Source organism: Schistocerca cancellata, chromosome 1 (assembly GCF_023864275.1).
Source record: "Schistocerca cancellata isolate TAMUIC-IGC-003103 chromosome 1, iqSchCanc2.1, whole genome shotgun sequence".
NCBI classification, from domain to species: Eukaryota; Metazoa; Arthropoda; class Insecta; order Orthoptera; family Acrididae; genus Schistocerca; species Schistocerca cancellata.
Window position 1 is genome coordinate 1,139,221,960 of NC_064626.1, and position 20,124 is coordinate 1,139,242,083.

The 20,124-nt window shown below is 42.9% G+C and overlaps 1 protein-coding gene across 1 annotated transcript in view; it reads left to right on the forward strand.

Moving 5' to 3' along the window:
• The window catches only part of LOC126092842 (lysosomal alpha-mannosidase-like), a 324,038-nt gene that overhangs the window by 228,953 nt on the left and 74,961 nt on the right, over positions 1-20,124 (forward strand). The gene's annotated exons all lie outside the window — the stretch shown is intronic.

Consider the following 20,124-nt stretch of genomic DNA (forward strand, 5'->3'; position numbering starts at 1 on the left):
GTGGTTGCACCTACGGTACGGCCATCTGTATCGCTGAGGCACGCAAGCCTCCCCACCAACGGCAAGGTCCATGGTTCATGGGGGGGGGGCCCCCCACATATAACTCACATAATGACCATGAGGAGAAAATTCAAGAAATTAGAGCCAATATGGAGACTTACTGACAGTCATTCTTCCCACACGATATCTGTGAGTGGAACAGGGTCAGACAGCTCAGTTAGTGATACGAAAAATACCCTCCACCATGCACCATTAGGTGACTTGCAGAGTATGATGTAGATGTAGATGAGAGGGCCACAGTAGTGGCAAAAGTTGATATAATTAAGCCCAAATACAAAATAAACCACTTTTTTTTCCGAGCTTCAAAATGGCACTCTGTGATCTTCAGTTCCTCGATTTTGTGTTCCTCAATTAGGACAACACACTTTGAGTATCAGGGAGGGTGGTCATTCCCACACCTGAAACAGACAGGTGATAGTGTACATTGTGAATTTCTGTGAAGTGGTCACCCATAGTCTCCCCAAATCAGGTCATGTATTCACCAGGAGGACATATTGCTAAAACACTGGCATGTATAGCACCACATTGGAGAATGGAAATATAGCTTCACATTGCAGCAGTATAGCATGATTTTGGGCTTCCCTGAAAGTGAATCCCCTCCCAAAGCAAAGACGAATGCAGCGGTGTCTGGCGGGCATCAACATAACACAATGTCACGTCTCCCTGAGTGTTTGAGTAGTTTTTCATCTGACTGCAGTGTCAGGTCCCAGTAAAAAATTAATCCCCTTATCAAGTTTAGGTTTTTACATGGTGTTATGGTAACAGATACATCACTAAGCTGTTTACAAGAGAGTAATCCATGGGACTGGGTAAGATTTTCTGTCTTAGTTAAGACGGAATCACTGCACAATTTACTAAGGGAAGAGAATTCAGCAAATTTGTTTCCAATATTCTCCTCAAAGAGCATTGGCTTAGTAGAGAGGAAGGATAATGTCAGAAAAGAAAAGGGGATCATCTATCATGATGTCATTACAACTACAGTTGTAAAAGTTAGTAAATCAGTCAAGAAGGCTAGATAGATCAGATAAGCAGTTATTAAAACCTCACTGAGACAGTGGATTGGCATCACTTAGTTCAAGTAAGATGGATGTAGAGGCATTATGGGAAAAGTTTAAGCAGGTTTTAAATTGTGGCATGGAGAGTTATGTGCCTAGTAAGTGGATGAAGGATGGTGAGATGGATGCTCAGGTGAGACACACAAACAACACCTTATAATCAGGAGTTCATTTATTCACCTCTTTACACAAGTAAGGCTTACAACCAACTGGATGGTGGAACTACACAGAGATGTTTTGCTTCGTTCAGAGATGATGCTCAGATCGATACTGGTGTTGACCTCATCGGCGCCACATGCCCCCCCCCCTTCCCGCCTCCCCGCCCCCCCTGTCCCCCCGCAGTACAGAGTACACCTGGGGGGGGGGGGGGGGTGACTATGGCATCAGCAGGGGTGGTCCACGGGAACTGGACCACAGTCAGCTCGACAGCATTGTCGGGGAGCTGTGTGGGTAGATGTCGTGAAGGAAGGTCCGGCCACCGAACCTGGAAGTCGTTGAAGCGCGCCGGGTGTCGTACTGGGCGTGCTGGTTGTGCAGCGACAGGTAGGCCCGCGGTTTGCGGGAGGAACGGAGCGACGGCGATGATGTGTCCGGTGGACGTGGCAAACACACGAAGCATGTCGAGGTCGACGTCAAGTGAGAGGGGAACACATTTCACCAGGTGGCAGGGAATGGCGGAGGTTGTGTCATGAGCACCGGATGAAGGGAAACACACGACAACAGTGTGTCATCACATAGTATTATAGAGATGTCGTGGATTATGTCCAGGGGGACAGGCACAGACACCTCGAGCGAGGGCATGTTCGAGATTGGCGTGAGAAACCTAGACAGGGCGAGGCAGGCGATGGGGGAGAGGTCGAAGGGACCGGAGAGGGGCCCAGCAGCGAGGGCATGATCGTAGGTAAGCTCAACGTGGGGAGCATGTGATCACTCGATGGAGTGTGTGAGACCGGAGTAGAGGGTGAGGTTGGAGAAGAGCTCGACAATTGGAGCTGGAAATCACTCGACTGAGTGAGAAAGTCCGACGTGAAGGGAGTGGTCGGAGCGTCGTGAGCCACGACAGTGAGTGGCGTGGTCGTGGCCTGAAGGAGGATAGAAGCAGGCTCGACATGAGCAGGCTCAAGTCTGTTTAGAGAGACAGTAACAGCTGAATCTTTTATCTGGATGTCATAGGTGTTGGCTGAGTGCCGGAGAACTCGGTACGGGCCGGTATATGCGGGTTGGAGGGGAGCATGGACAGTGTCATCTCGGAGCATGACATACTCCCAATTGTTCAGAGATTTCGGGACGTGAACCTTAGGGTGGGAATGGCTGGCTGGCGCAGGGATGTGGAGGTTGATGAAGTGGCGTCTGATGCGGTCCACAAAGGAAGGTAAGTCAGACTGAGGGAGAGAAGCGGAAGGGCTCACAAGTTCGCCAGGGAGAACAATGTTCTGGCCATATACGAACTTGGCTATTGTGCCTTTGAGGTCTTCCTTACGGATCGCATGAATGCCGAGTAGCACAAGGGGGAGGGCTTCCATCCAAAGAGTGTCATGGCATCGAAGAGCCGCCGTGAAAGTGCAGTGCCAGCACTCAACTAGCCCGTTACTTTGCTTTGGTATGGATGTGCTGGATGCCGCAAATGTTACAAATCTCATTGAACAGGGCCGACTCAAATTGTCTGCCCTGGTCAGTCATGATGATAGCTGGACATCTGAACCCCAATATCCATGACTCGATGAAAGCTCAAGCAACAGTTTCTGCCGTGATATTAGGGAGGGGGTCAGCCTCGACCCAGTGAGTTGTTCGGTCGATAGACGAGAGAACATAACAAAAGCCGTTAGAGGGGGGGGGGGGGGGGGGGGGGGGAGAGGGCCGACAATGTCAATTTGAATATGCTGGAAATGCCCAGGAGGAATCAAAAAGGCACCGAGAAGGGGTGAAGTGTGCTTGTGTACTTTGCAGCATTGACACGCGATGCAGGGGTGTGCCCATTGCTGGCAGTCCTTGAAGACATCTCGACGGAGCATGGTTTGGATGAGGGGGCGTGACATGCCCGTACTGTTGTCACACCAGGTCTCACCAGAAATGCCAGGGAAGGTGGTGCGGATGAAGTGTGGTGAAGAGGTAGAGTCTGAAATCAGGTTTTGTGTGTCCTCATCAGTGGGTTGGAGGTTAGGCCGTTCAGAGAGGCCTAACAGCAAATGAATGGCGTCGACTTGTGAAAGGAAATCAGCAACTACATTGTCAGCACCCTTTATGTGTCTGACATTGGTGGTGAACTGAGATATGAAGTCCATGTATCTGAAACGGCGAGGAGGCGGGTCAGCTGGCGGGTTGGAAATGGCCGCAGCCAGGGCTTTGTGGTCTGTTAAAACATAGAAAGGGCATCCCTCAACATCAGTCTTAAAATGCTTGATCGCTTCATAGACTGTGAGCAACTCCCTGTCAAACGCGGAATATTTCCGTTGTGCATTGGTGAGCTTGCGCGAGAAGAACTGCAGAGGTGATGTTTGGCCATCGACTGTCTGGCTAAGGACAGCACCGATGGCAGTATCACTCGCGCCTGTGGTGATGAAAAGCTGCACATTGGGATGAGGATGCGTGATGGTGCAGGCCTCGGCAAGAAGATTTTTGAGGGCAGTGAAAGAGTCAGTCATAGCAGGGGCCCATGGAACAGGCCAAGATCCAGAAGTCTTGGTGCCTGCCATGGCATCCGTCAGTGGAGCCTGAATCTCCGTAGCCCAAGGTAGATGACAGCGATAATAATTGACCGTCCCCAGAAAGCGCCGGAGCTCTTTGAATGACGAAGGTCTTGGTAGGTTTAGTATTGTTTGTACTTTGTCAGGGGGTGGTGAAATGCCGTCGGCAGAGACCCGAAAACCAATAAAAGTGACAGCGGGTTGATGTAGCTGCAATTTGTCTTGGTTGGTCTCTATGCAGGCTGCCATGAGAGTGTCCATAACAGTTTGCACATGTCGAATGTTGTCCTCGACAGAGGAGCTGAACACAAGAATGTCATCAAGATATGCAAAGAAGAATTTTAGTCCAAATAGCATTTCGTTGATGAAGCGTTGCCAGGTCTGGGTTGCGTTTTTCAGACCGAATGGCATGAATCAAAACTGAAATAACCCGATTCGGGTGGTGATTGCTGTCTTCTCGATGTCTACAGGAGCCATGGGGATCTGGTGGTAGGCCTGTTTGCAATCAATGACAGAGAACGTGGTCGCACTTGCAAGGGAACTGGTAAAGTAGGCAATGTTGGGTATTGGATAGGTGTCCATAATTGTTCATGCGTTTAGTCGACGGTAGTCTCTGCACATGCGCCAGGACCCATCTTTCTTGGGTGTCATATGAATGGGCATAGACCAGCTGCTGGCAGAGGGTTCGATGATGCCAGAGCTTAGAAGTTCAGAAATCTGCTTTTTAAGGTCAGAGAGGCGCTCGGGACAAAGTCAACGTGGTTTACTGGAGATTGGGGGGCCTGGCGTGAGGCGAAGCTTGTGAACCGTGTCGTTGGTGGTGACGGAAATGTTGCCGGCGGCATGGGAGGTGGTTTGTTTACAAAGTGTGGTGGACAGGGCAGGCGAGGTGAGGTCGTGGTGTTCAGAGCCACTCGGCGGATCTGACGGGAGCTGAGGCAGCAAAGTGTCCCAGGACTCAACGTGACAAGATGGCCACCGGCCCAAACCAGTGGCACCATGGTCGGGTGAGCTCGGTAGAGCTCGTGAAGTGTTAGTGAGTCCATTGTCAGAGGGTGTGGCCTGTGGCAGTACAGTCGCGGGTGAAGCGCTAGGCACGAGAGCACTGTTTGTGTTGTCAGTGGCGGTCACACAGCAACACGCAGGAGCCAAAATTGCATAGTTTGAGGTGCTGTCCGCAAGGGGAGGGGTAGGAGCTGTCAGTATGGGAACACGTGATGCTCGTTGTGCATGTGCACTCATGTCCGGCCGAGTGTCAAATGCTGCCGTTTTAGGGTGGTGTGGTCCTGTGAACTATCAGTACACGTAATGGTAGACTTGATAGCACAGTTGCAAGGGGTAGTGGGAGGTAAGCACAAGGAGGCTCGATTGCTGGGACTACAAGCAGATTCAGCACACTTACTGACCTTGCTTTGTCCTTGCTGCAGTGTCTGTAATTCCTTTGCTGCGTCAGATAGCTGGAGCTGAGTTTTGTGGAGCCGGAGGGAGAGCTCGAAGTTTTCCTTGCGTAGGCGAGCGACGTTTTCAAGCTCGACAAGGCACTTCTGTGTTGTTTCTTGTAATGTAGTCAACAGAGCTGAGCATGTATGGATGAGATGAGCCTGGACCAATGTGTCATGGGGGGGTTTGCTCGACGGAGCACAGGGGAAGTGAGTTTTGGTTGGGTGATGAAACACCGTGTTTCACACTAGGTGCGGTAAAAAGTTTGTGGTGTCGCAAGAAGTCAATGCCTAGTATGGGTTCCTCAATATTGCACACTAAAAAAGTCCACTCGAGTCTGCAGTTTGAGGAGAGTGAGACGATGTGGGAGGTTGAGCCCAAGCATTGTAGCTTAGTAGAATTCACAGCTTGCAGTGAAGTATGATGAGGGCGGATGTTTGGCAACACTAAGGACATAGGCAGCAGTGAAATATTGGCATCAGTGTCCACTAGGTAAAAGTATCCCAATGAAATGTCTTTAATATAAAGTCGTCCATAATTATCCGATTGTTCCCAGACAGAATGGAGCACTGGGAGGTGCCTGTGTCAGAGAGTAGATCGTCGCTGACCAGGGCCCGTAGCCGTCTCCAAAGTTGTGAAGGTTTGTCGTTGCCTAGTTGTTGTGCGCAGGAGGCGGCACCTGGACCTACCTGCGAGGTTCGGTGGCTGCAGCGGTTCAGTTGCAGAAGGGGGCGTGACCAACGGCAGAGCCCAGCTGTTTGTATACTGCATCCCGGAGAGAGTGGGACAGTCGGTACAATGCGGCCCCAGCCACATCCAGCCGCGGGACGAGGAGCCTAAACCTGAGACTTGCCAGGTAGGCAGTGGCTGGCGAAATGGAGCAGTGATGCATCATGTAATTTGTCAGAAATTGTCATTTGTTACTCGACAGGTTTGGGAGACCTCTGAGCCAGAGCAAGGTGGATGTGGGGAAGTAGTTTATCTGTCCAGATGGCAAGGAGAGCTGTGTCAGAGAGTACATCATTGCTGACCAGGGCCCGTAGCCGTCTCCAAAGTTGTGAAGGTTTGTCGTTGCCTAGCTGCTCGACATGGAGCACTTGCCGTATTGATGTCTCAGTTGAGCGTGCAAGCCGACGTAGAACTGTCCTTTTGGCTAGAGTGTACCGGGTAGCTGAGTGCGGGGCATCGACCAGGTCAGCAGTCAAGTCCTCCTGGTCATGCAGGTGGGTGATAAGGCACAGAAATCTGGTTGGTTTGTCGAGTTTGAAATGGTCAAACACTTCGTCCACAATTTTGAACCAGGTTGTTGCCCTGTCGGGATTGAACGGCGGCAGCCTCGGTAAGCATTGTAGAACGTTCAGAAGAAGAGGGTGAGTTGAATTTGTCAGGGCGCTGCCTGAAATGAGCTCTTGTTGCTGCAGTATTCCAGGAGAGTGGGTGTCCGGGGTATGTGCCAATGACAGCTGGTTGGGTAGCAGTGTGAAGGTGATGTGTTGTGGTTGAGCGCAATCTGTCACGACACGGAAGGCCGATGTGGGTGAGAGACAGTAATGTGTTGATTGTGGTTGCGGAAGCTCAACACGTTGCGGGTGTGTTCGGATTGATGTGTCGCGGAAGACCGATGTGGATGAGGCACCGATATGTGCTGAGAACGGGAGTGGAAGCTCGACTGGAGCCGGCGTGGGGGCGACAGGTGAGAAAAAGATCAAAGTTTGAAAACGAGTGCCAGTCCACAGAAAACTCGACGTGTGATCAGAGTTGGAGCTGCCTGTGTTGTATGGAGGCTGTGGAGGTGTGGGCTGTCCAGAAGCACAGTGAGAAAAATGATGTCAAACGTTGGGTGGAATATGTGAATGTTCACTGTTCATAGTCACTTCACTCAAAAAGGTGTGTGGATAAAGTGAATGCCGTGACACAAAACACTGAGGCGTAGCAGTAGGACGGAGATGGAGCTCAGGCACAGATAACAAGCCATTGTTCCTGTTGCAGGCTGAGGTATTGAAGCAGGAAGGCATGTGCTGATGCTGAAGCGAGGCAGGTGTGGGCGTGGTCGGATGCTGAGGAGGTTGACCTGTGAACAAAGCAGTTCCGGCCACATGGCAGGAATCCACTTGGTACTGCACAGATTGCAGCGTGGCAAACCGTTGTCCTTGCAGTGGTAGGTTATCCAACAAAGCATTTGCAGAAATCGGCATTGATCCCACACTGCACGGAGATCCATAAGAGGTAACTGCACCGTCGATGAGGGAGGGCACATGTGGCAGGAACAAAGGCATCTGATGCCGGAGTCATGCACACTCCTAACCTCACTTATTGTTGCAGGCATGAAAAAGTCCAGTGAAATCAGTGTAATTGACGAGTGAGAGGCATCGTGTTGCAGTCCTGGCACGTGTACATCACCCGCAACACGATGCATGTCGATCACAAAATCCAGCATTAGGTGTTGGGCCAAAGCCATTGTTCAAATATTGTGTTGAGGTAATACACACACGAGGCCATGGACACAGTAAAACAGCGAAAATGGAAGACATTACAACTCTGGGTCACCAGTGAGGTGGATGCTCGGGTGAGATACACCAAACGACACCTTATAATCAGGAGTTCATGTATTCACCTCTTTACACAAGTAAGGCTTACAACCAACTGGATGGCGGAACTACACAGAGATAATGTTTTGCGTAGTTCAGACATGATGCTCAGATCAATACTGGTGTCGACCTCATCAGCGTCACAATGGAAAAGACCCGCCATGGTTTAATAACAAAATTCAAGAAATGCTGAGGAAAGAGAAACTGTTGCACTCTCGGTTCAAAAAGAAACACACAAATGATGACAGGGAAGGTTAGTAGAGATTTGCAGGTCTAAGGCTTCCATTCATTCCCCTGTTGACCAGTTCAGTATGGCATTTGAGGATACCAAAACAAAAGACAAAGTTTTAAATTTAATATTCAAGGAATTTTTCATACAGGAGAACTGTGCAAAGATACAATCATTTGGCCATTGGATAGACTCCCATATGTATGACATAGTAATAAGCATCCCTAGCTTAGAGAAACAGGAAGATTTGAAAGCACATAAATCACCACATCTGGATGGAATCCCAATTTGGTTTTACAAAGACTACTCTACAACATGGCTCCTAACCTAGTCTGCATTTACAGTGACTCTCTTGCCCAGCATAAAGTTCCAAGTGACTGAAAAAAAGCACAGGTGACTCCCGTATATAAGAAGGGTGAAAGAATGGTCCCGCAAAATTACAGACCACCATCCCTAACTTCGGTTTGCTGCATAAACCTTGAACATTTCTCAATTTGGATATATTAAACTTTCTGGAGACTGAGAAGCTTATGTCAATGAATCATCATGGTTTTAGAAAGCATCATTCGTATGAAACTCAGCTCACCCTTTTCTCAAATGATATACCCCAAACTATGGATGAAGGACAACAGGCAGATTCCATATTTCTAGATTTCTGGATAGTATTTGACATGGTGCCCCATTTCAGGCTGTTAAAGAAGGTATGACAATATGGAATAAGTTCACAGATATGCGAGTAGCTCAAAAACTTCTTAAGTAACAGAACCCAGTATTTTGTCCTCAACAGCGACAAGGGTATCATCAGGAGTGCCCGAGGTAAGTATGATAGGACAGCTGTTGTTCTCTATATACATAAATGATTCGGAGGACAGTGTGGGCTGCAGTCTGTAGACAAAATTTCAAGTTGGTGCAGTGAATGGCAGCTAGCTCTAAACGTGGAAAAAATGTAAGGAATAACAAAACTGTAATGTTCAGATTCAGTGTTACTAGTGTCCACATTGACAAAGTCTAATTGTTTAAACATCTGGGTGTAGCACTGCAAAATGATATGAGGTGGAACAAGCATGTGAAAACTGTGTTAGGGAAGGCAAATGGATGACTTCAGTTTATTGGGTGAATTTTAGGAAAGAGTGGTTCACCTACAGGAGATCACATACAGCATGCAGGTGCAAACTATTCTCGAGTGTTGTTTGAGAGTTTGGAATCCGTACCAACACTGAAGGAAGGCATCGAAGCAATTTGGAGGTATGGTGCTAGATTTGTTACCAGTTGGTTTGAATAAAATGTAAGTATAATGTAGATGCTTTGTGAACTCAAATGAGAATCCCTGGAGGGGAAACACTATTGAGAAAATTTAGAGAACCAGCATTTGAGGTTGACTGCCATATGATTCTACTGCCACTGACACACATTGAAGTAAGGACCACAAAGATAAGATAGGAGAAATTACAGTTCATACAGAGGCACATAGACTTTCATTTTCCCCCCACTCTATTTGCGATCGGAACAGGAAAGTAAATGACTATTAGTGGTACATGGTACCCTCCACAATACACCGTGCAGTGGCTTGTGGAGTATCTGTGTAGATGTAGAAGACAAATAGCAGGTTTCTTGTGGAGAGCACATGGGGGTTATTTTAAGCTAGACAGTAGTGTGAGGTTTTCTGATGACCACTTTACTAGTTAGCACACAGATAGCAAAATCAGACCACATTCAGAGTAAAGACACTTTGGCTGTCAAAATTTTATGATTGAACTGTCAAAGTATTCATAACAAAGTGTGATGAAGCAAGCTGGGATAATTTTAATTCACCTCTTGTTTTGCCATCTGCCTCCTTAAATTCATTTTTTTAACTAATTACCATTAACACATGTGAATATAATCCGTACTTTCATAATACAGAATGGCTGACCCTCAGTTTTAAAGAATATAACACCAGATCTAAATTTGTGCTTAGTTTTATGTATGTACTTGATTTTCTATTTTATTTTGGCTATTACTAGTTAGTATCTTTTGTTACAGGGTAAAATCAGTAATTGTTTCCTAACTTAAATTTTATTGTTGACATATAAACAAATATAAAGTCTGTAATAATTGTAACCATTTGGAAGACGAAATGCTAATACTCTTAAAGTATTTATTTGGCTCTATTCGAAAACATGATAGCAAAACCAGCCCTTCATTAGTTCCAAAGTAATTAACAGTTTTATCAGAAGTATTGCTTGCATTCTTATATTTGTTAATTTCATGCTTAAACAAATAATTTGGCCTAAACCTTGGAGTAGAAGAAACTGTTAAAAAGGGCCAATTTTTCAATGTATTCAATTAATTTAATGGGTTAAGTTTTAATTGTAATTTCTGTAAACTTAACTTCAAACAATTGGTAGTTTCAGTACCTATTAGTGAGATGATATATAAGGGTCCGATTTTTAGTCACGAGTCAGTCAGTCCATGGCCGAGTTTCAGACGAGGAACCTGTGTTGCTTAGAACGACAACAATGTACCAACATAACAGTGAAATAAGTGTTACACCAATAGGTCATGTGTTAAAGCAATGACAGTGACTGTTCAATTTATTTGAAGGACTGTGAACTATTGTTGCAGTATGTGGAGGTTAACCTGCAAACTATTAATGAAGCTTATGGAAAGTTTAAACAATAGCGCCCTGGCCATACATATATAACTGTGTATTATTGGCGGGTTGTGCAAAGTGAAAGTAAACTACAGTGAAACGCAAATGTGTACCTGTCAGCTACATTATTTACAGTAGACAGTGTCCAAATTACAAACCTCATTTTTCAGCTGGTGTAGCAACACACTACGTCAACACCAAGGAAGGACAAATGAAGAAATAAAGCAGGCGGAACCACCACAAAAGTTACAGAATTTACTGCCTTCCAGGAAAGAAGTTGTGTTCAAATTATTCCCTAAACTGGCAGTTGGATGAAACCTGAAGTAGAAAGCTCTGAAATATTTAATGATGCATGAAGTGTATGTTCAAATGACAAATTAGATGCCATAGGAAGGGGAGTGTTCATTGTGATCAGTAAAAATATTTTCTCTGTCTACATAAAAATTGAGCCTGACTGTGATGTTATCTGCACATGTGTAACAGGACTAGGTAAAGTCAGGTTAATTGTTGAATGTCTTCACAGGCCACCCATTTCCACTGTGACATTATTTGATCCATTTTGGTTCAGTTCATTGACCAGTAAGGACTGTAAAAGAAAATCGAACCTCTGTCTTATAATATGTGAAGAAGGGTTTTTGAGAAAGTAAGTACAATGAATAGAGCATATATAAGTGTAAAACTATATAACCACAAAAACTTTGTTATATTTTAAGACACAAATGTAAAACCTTTTGTAAACTACGCATAAAAAATTATTGTATTTTAGGACACAAATTGAAAATTTACAAAGATGCTGATGTTACCACCTGACTATGCTCTCATGCTCGAAACTAGTAATGGTACAATAAAATTTTTAAAAAAGATTCATTGGTGGTTGCAGTATTTCCTACAGGGTAGTTTCATACAGGGTAATCCACCATAACAGTTTCAGAATCATTTAAGGAAAGTCTATGGTCAGTAGTGTGGAAAAACCCAGCTCATGTAATATTAGTTGGAGGCGAGTTTAATCTACTGAGTATAGATTGGCATGTCTATGGATTCACTGCAAGCGGTACAGACAGGCAGTCTTGTGAAGTACTTTTGAACACATTTTCCGAAACCTATCTAGAGCACCTACTTTGATGGCTGACATGCAATGGGAATGTTTTAGAAGTTGTAGTTACAAATAGGTTTGACATTTTCAGCAGTGTCAGTATAGAGACAGGAATTAGCTACCATGATGTCTTCATTGCAACAATGGTTACTTAAGTTAATAAATCCATAAAGAAGGCTAGAAAAGTATTTTTGCTAGAAAGACCAGTTAAACAGTTGTTAATATCCCACTTAGACAGTGAATGGACACCGTTTAGTTCCAATATGATGGATGTAGAGGAATTATGGGCTAAGTTTTCATGGCTTATAAATCACATTCTAGTGAAGTACATGTCAAGGAGGGGGATTAAGGATGGAAAACGCCCACTGTGGTTAATAACAAAATTTGGAAAATGCTGAGAAAGCAGAGCTTGTTGAACTCTCAGTTCAAAAAAGAATGTGGAAATGATGACAGGCAAAGGTTGATAGAAATTTGTGCATCTGTAAAAAGATTGATGTGTGAACCTTACAACTACTACCTCCATCATACCTTAGCAACAGATCTATCCAAGAACCTGAGAAAATTCTGATATCCATAAAATCGCTAAGTGAGTCTAAGGCTTCAATCCAGTTACTCATTGATCATTCTGGTGTGGCAGTAAAAGATAGCAAAAGAAAAAAATTTCAAAGTTTTATATTTCACATTTAAGAAATTGTTCACACAGGAAGATTGTACGAGCATACAGTCATTTGACTGTTGCACAGATTCCAGTACGGAGGACGTAGTAATAGGCATCCCTGCCACAGAGAAACAACTGAAAGAGTTGGAAACAAATAAGTCTCCAGGTCTAGATGAAACGCCAATTTGAGTTTACAGAAAGTACTCTATGGCATTGGCCCCCTTACCTAGCTTACATTTATTGTTGTGAACCTCTTGCCCAGCAGAAAGTCCCAAGTGAATGGAAAAAAGTGCAGCAGAATTCTTGAACATATTCTCAGCTTAAATGTAATAAACTTCCTTGAGATAGAAAAGCTTCAGCCTACAAATCAGCCTCATTTTAGGAAGCATTGCTCGTGCGAAACTCAGCCTGCCCTTTTCTCACATGATATCCTGCAAACCATGGATGAAGGGCAACAGGCAGATTCCATCTTCTTAGATTTCCGGAAGGCATTTGACATGGTGCCCCTCTGCAGACTGTAAATGAAGGTACAAATTACAGAGTAGGTTCCTAGATATGCGAGTGGCTCAAAGACTTCTTAAGTAATAGAACCCAGTATGTTCTCCTCGACAGTTAGTGTTTGTCAGGCAAAGGTATCATCAAGAGTGTCCCATGAGAGCATGATAGGACTGCTGATATTCTTTACGTACATAAATGACTTGGCAGAAAGGGTGGGCAGCGATCTACAGTTGTTTGCTGATGACGCTGTGATGTATGGGGGAGTGTTGTTTTTGAGTGGCTGTGGGAGCATACTGGATGAGATGCAATTTCTCTTTGGTGTTACGAATGGCAGCTTACTCTAAATGTAGAAAAATGTAAATTAGTGCAGTTGAGCAGAATAAAAAATCCATAATGTTTAAATACAGCGTTAGTGGTGTACTGCTCCACACAGTCACATCAATTAAATATCTTGGCATAACGCTTACTGTGACCCATTCTTGAGTTGATAGAGTGTTTGGGGTTCCTACCACACTGGATTACATCTACATTTACATGATTATTTTGCAATTCACTATTGAGTGGGTGGCAAAGGGTAAACTGAACCACCTTCAATCTATTTCTCTACCGTTTCACTCGCAAATGGCACGGGAGGAAAATGAGCACTTAAATCTTTCTTGGCAAGCTCTGCTTTCTCTTATTTTTTCAAGATGATCATTTCTCCCATGTAGGTTGCTGCCAAGAGAATATTTTTGCAGTTGGAGGAGAAAGTTTATGACTGAAATTTCAAAAGAATACCCTGCTGCAATGAAAAATAATTTTGTTTTAATGATTGCCACCCTATTTCATGTATCATGTTTGTGGCACTCTCACATCTATTTAGTAATACAAACTGAGCTGCCCTTCTTTGCACTTTTTTAGTGTCCTCTATCAGTCTTATCTGACACAGATCCCACACTGCACAACAATACTCCATAAGATGGTGGACAAGTGTAGTGTAGGCCATTCTCTTTAGTAGACCCATTGCGCTTTCCAAATGTTCTACCAATAGTTCACAGTCTTTGGTTTGTTTTCCCTCCACAACAATATCTATGTGATGGTTCCAATTTAAGTTATTCATAACTGTAATCCATAAGTATTTATTTGAATTTATAACCTTTAGATTTGTTTATCATCTTATCAAAATTTAGCAAATTTGTTTTAGTACAGGTGGCTCACTTCACTTTTTCATTAGTTAGAGCCAATTGTCATTTTTCACACCACACAGATATCTTGTCTAAATTGTTTTGCAATTGGTTTTGATCACCTGATGACTTTACTAGATGGCAGATGACATCATCATCTGCAAACAGTCTAAGATGGCTGCTCAGATTGTCTCCTGTGTCATTTATGTAGATAAGGGACAACAGAGTATCTATAATGCTGCCTTGGGGAATACCAGATATTATCCTGTATTTCTCAATGACTTTCTGTTAGTTAATACTGTCACGTAGTAGAAAGTGTAATTAGAGGAATGACGTACACTAACTTCACTTAACGAAGGTTTATTCGGCACTTGCACATACAAGAGCACGGAGTGACCTGCATCCGGTCAGAACACATACACTATATATACAGCTACAGAACATTCCAGTACAATGATTCTTGACATTTGTGGATACTTCTAGACTGTACTTGAACCGAATATAGAAATTAAAAGTGTATAGTCCAGGTGAGTGTTGAACTCACAACCCTCCATGCAACAATTTAGTATCATAACCGCTACACCACAGTGCTACTCAGCTTCTTCTGCAACAGTATGAACTGTAACCTTTCTGAAAGGAAATCCTAAATCAAATCGCACAACTCAGATGATACTCCATTGACACGCAATTTAATTAGAAGTTGCTTGTGAGGAATGATGTCAAAAGTGTTCTGGAAAGGTAGCTGTATTTCAAAAGAATGATATTTTCTAGATCTGTATCAGCTATTTGTCAATAAATTATTTTCTTTGAGGTAATTCATAATGTTTGAACATGTTGTATGTTCCAAAATCGTACTACGAATCAATGTTAGTAATATGGGTCTGTAATTCAGCAGATGACTCCTATTTCCTTTCTTTGGCATTGGTGTGACTTGTGCAAGTTTCCAGTCTTTAGGTACAGAACTATTGATGAGTGAACAGTTGTATACAATTGCTGAGTAAGGAGCTATTGTAGTAGCATAGTCTGAAAGGAACCTTACAGGTATACAATCTTAAAGGATGACGTGGAAACAGTTCAGAGGCAGGCTGCTAGATTTGTTACCAGTAGTTTCGATAAACAAGTGAGTATTATGAAGGTGCTTTGTGAATAAAATGGGAATCCTGGAGGGAAGACAACATTCTTTTAGTGAAACATTATTGAGAAAATTTAGAGAACTGGCCTTTGAAGCTGACTGCAGACAGGTACTGTCACTGGCATACATATCATGCAAGAGCAATGAAGATAAGAGAAATTAGAACTCATATGGAGGCTTTTAGACATTCATTTTTCCCTCACTCTATTTGTGAATGAAACAGGAAACTGAAAGACTAGTAGTGGTACAGTGTACCCTCCACCATGCACATAGAGTGGCATGTAGAGTATTTACATAGATGTAAATGTAGATGAGTGTCTACAAGTTGCTTTGTTTTGCTTTCCTCCAACAGTGTGGCCTAGGAGGGGAAGTTCCTTGGGCCATAATGAACTGCATTGAACTACAGTCTGTCTGAAGAGACTACTGGAGTCTCACGGTCACCGGCTGATAACTTCAGTCCTTTTCACGATGCCAAATATGTGCCATGATGTCACCTACTCAAGACGAGAGCTCTCCCATCAACTGGCTAGAGCAGAGCCCGCCTGGCACAAGAGCCAGTGCCTGCGGTCCCAGTGCCCCCCTAAACAGACAGGCACCTACCCGTAGGCACATGTGGAGAGGTGACAGCTTGGCTATAAGTGGGCCTACATAGTTAGGACACTACCATTGCACACTTGCCTGGTGACACCTTACAAGGACTGGCTGCTATACTGGATACTGGGCGACCTTCACATATTCTGTGAAATAATTCTGAAAAGGTGAAGGTGAAATCCAGATGTAGATAACAAAGTTAAGTTAATCAAAATACATAATGCAAAAAGGAACCAAGTTAAGAAAAGCTGTAATTGGCATCTTACAAGTGACCTAGGTTGTCAGCAAGGAGTCTGTCCTAGAAAATAAGTCCAAGAAAAGATATAGCTGAGAGTGAAACTGCAGCAGTGTAAAACAAATAGTTAAGCAGTGTCTTTTGTCCCACACTCATCCTGTTACCTTCCTGAGAAGTGAAACTGTTAGCTGTGAACCACCTGCAGGCCTGTCAAGCCACCGTCTAAGCTGTGTCTGCCATGGTGGAATTTGAACCCTCAATTAGTATGACTGCATCATCAGCAAACATTACAGTTTTCAAACCACCATTTAAAATCACTGGACGATCACTTACGTAGGCTAGAAATGAGAGTTGGCTCAGACTAATCTCTGCAGCATATCATGTGGTCTGTTTCACCATTCTGAGGTTTTTTCCATGCTGGAGAGGCAGTTTTTAATTGGACCCTCCGCTTTCTGTTACAGAGGTAAGATTCAATTTACACCAGTGCAATGCCACCAATACCATAACATTGAAGTGTGCTGTGTAGAACAGTATGATCCACACAAAGCGTTTGGCAAGATTAGAAAATATACCTACAGTGCAATTTTTCTTGTTTAGCTCTGCTATATAGTAAGTACTTCATTTGTGAGGTCTTATACTGAGTTCTTATACTGCTTTCTGTTTGGAGAACCCTTTAGGAAAGCCAAACTGAGAGGTAGTTAACAAGTTCTGTTGTTTATCTCCAGTTTTGTAGATGGGTGCTACTGCCATATATTTAAGTCTGTAGGGGATATGTTCCAAGTCATTGACTGATGACAAAGATAGCTTAAGGGTAATCTTATCTAGTCAGAACAAGATATTAATATACAGCTATAAACACCATCACAGAAAGCACAATTACTACTTTTTAGTGACTTGATGAATTGTAATTTCCTTAGGGGTTATATTTTTGAAAGTGATATCTATTGGTGGTACATGCTCAATTAGATCTAACACATCTGAATTTGGTTGGTTGTTACCGATTGTAGTGTCTGTAGGCACTGTGAGGAAGTAATCATTAAATTTAGTGGCCAACAATTTGAAATCTCTTCATTTATGCTAGTGTTATTTTCTGGGGGCCTCAGTTTCATATGCATGACTAGTTTGTTTCTTGTTAAATAGTGTTCCAAATAGTTTTTAATTTATTCATGGAGTGCTTTATGTTTTGAGAAGCTGGAAATGTAACAAAGGCTTTTTACTAAGTCTTAAAAATTACAGTTCACTGAACAGAAAGTGCTCATCACAATCCAAAATGTAATGTACAAATTACATACCAAAAATAGTACATCAAAAGTTCTCATATACAACTCCTCACACAATTCAACAACTGCCTCTTCTCTGTCTTGTTTTATGTAGCCTAAATTGGAGCAAATGTATATCAGTATTGAAAATCTACTTAAATGGACTTATTTCATATATTTTATGGTCAGTTAATTTTAGTTAATGGCATAATATAACTAACATACATTTCCTTATATCTCTGGGTTGCACCTTCAGACTAGGCCAACAACTATTATGACCACAGATCTGTGTATTAAGTCTGTTTTCACATGTTTACAGCTCCAGGTTCTTATTCAAACCATGGGATGATAATGAACTCTATTAATACTGGCATAGCAAAGAGTCTGTTGTGTCTGCCTAGAATGGGAGGTCACAGCCACATACGATATTCTGAGGGGATATAAATCCCTTCAAAGTTTAGTGCAAAAGCAAGTTTCTGTGCTAGCAGGATGTGTGGATGTTTTCAAATGTCTGATATTGTGCTGAAGGTAGTCTGTCTCCCTCGATCAAACTTAGACTCCAGGTGACCGTTTCCACACTACAGTGAAATACTAACACTGTAGGAAAAGACAGATTGCTATTTGCCATAAAGATTACACGTTAAGTAGCAGACAGTCACAATGAAACTTACACATAAGCTTTCAGCCACAGCCTTCATTGGAAAAAGAGAAACACACACCATTCATTCACACAAGCAAGCACAGTTTTGAACAGCTGGTGGACTGGCAGCGTAATGTCTCAGAAAAGAACTTTTAAGTTATGACAGTGCTTTCTGTTGAAAGTTATTTTTCTTTAAATCATCTGATTTAATGTATTTAATGTAAATGACTTTTTAAAATGCAAATAACGTTATTTGTCATGTCAATAAATATAATGTAATCAATGGATATACTTTCAGTTTCCATGTATTACTGAAAGACAATGAAGTAGGACACAAATAAATTACATATGTGCTTAAAAAATAAGTCATCAGAAACTGAACCCAAAATCAGCAAAAAATAAAACCCAAATTGGTAGAAAATAGCTCCAGAATTGACATAAAATAACATCAGAATTGTCCATGAAGAATGTCTTTGCCTCTCTCTGTCTATAGCCACCAAACTTAGCACTTTACATTAGTATAGGTCAATTTTTGAGGGAAAAGTTATTAGTGGGGTTGAAATTCTTAAAGCATTTGTTACTATGAAATTTTAAATATGAAATTTTACTGTAAAATAAAAATTGCTCAGCTTAATTAATTAGACTATAAAAACTACAAAACATAAATTACTATCTGAATATTAAAAGTTTGGGAAAAATAGTCTATGAAGAATGTAAACACCACAAGAAATGCATACCTGAACATAAATCCAGATGCTAGCCAAGCCTGCACGTTGCACAGTTGTGTTGGACCACAAGTGGCCGTAGCAGTGTCTTCAATCTGTTGCAAGTGTCCATCACAGTGGGAACAGTGTTCTGCGTAGTTATGAGTGCATTATGTCGGAACTCAGTCGATCTGCATCTGGGCAAATTGTTGGTGCTCACATGGTAGATGCTTCCATGACCAAGGTAGCTGAAGTGTTTTGTGTTTACAGAGTCACTGTATCAAATATTTATACCATATACAGGGAAAGTGGAAAAATATATCTGCTAAATCACAATGCAGCCAAAAGTGTGTGTTGTGTGATCGTGATGGAAAGTCACAGAAGAAATTTATAATGAAAAATAAGAGAACAACAGCTGCAAAAGTCATTGCAATGCTGAATGTCACACTCATTAGCACCAAAACAACATGAAATACATTTCCATAAGTAGGGAAATGTGGGAAAAGCTAGAATTCCAAATCCACTCATCAGTGATGCAAGTGCCTGTAACAGAAAAACATGTTGCTGAAGCTATAAAGCCTGGACTATGGGGCAATGGAAGAAAGCAAAGGAATAATGTCATTTGGTCGGATGAGTCATGTTTCACACTGTTTCCAACTTCTGGCTGAGTTTACATCCCAAGAGTGAAACAGGGTGGGGGTTCGGTGACAATTTGGGCAGCCATATTGTGGTATTGCATGGACCCCATGGTTACTCTGCAAGGATGCAATACTGCCAAGGATATGTCATCACTTTTGGCTGGCGATGCCCATCCCATGGTACAATGTTTATTTCCCAGTGGTGATGCTGTGTTCCAAGACAACAGGACCTCTGGTCACATAACTAGCATCATCTAGGAGTGGCTTTGTGAGCACAAACATATATTATCTCTGGCCACCACTCATCAGATCTCAGTACTGTTGAGTCATTGCGGTCTTCTTTGGGGAGTGGGGTATGTGATCCTATCCACCTCCATCACCGTTACCTGAAGTTGCCACAATTTTGTGGGAAGAATGGTACAAGAGTCCCTTGAAAACTATGATGAACCTGTTTTTAGCCATCCCAAGATGACTGGAAACTATTTTGAATGCCAACATTTTCCTACACTGTATTAGGCATGGTAATGTCTTGCATTGGTAGTTGTTTCCATATTTTTTCCACTCCTTGTAATTTTGAACTGTAGTTGAAAAGTGTATTGAAAAGAGGGATAAAATAGTGGTGCAGTGTGGTATCTACTGTTTTCTCAGTGTCATTGATTAATGGGTGCAAGTATAAGTGTTCTACTTTGCCACATTTTACTTCAGATTACACAGGCAAACTGTCTAATGACATAATAGTTGCTGTAGCACACTGTGTTGTGTGCTCTCTGCTTCCAGTCCATTTCTTGACATCTTTCACATTCCTGAATGTTTCTTCTCCGTGTG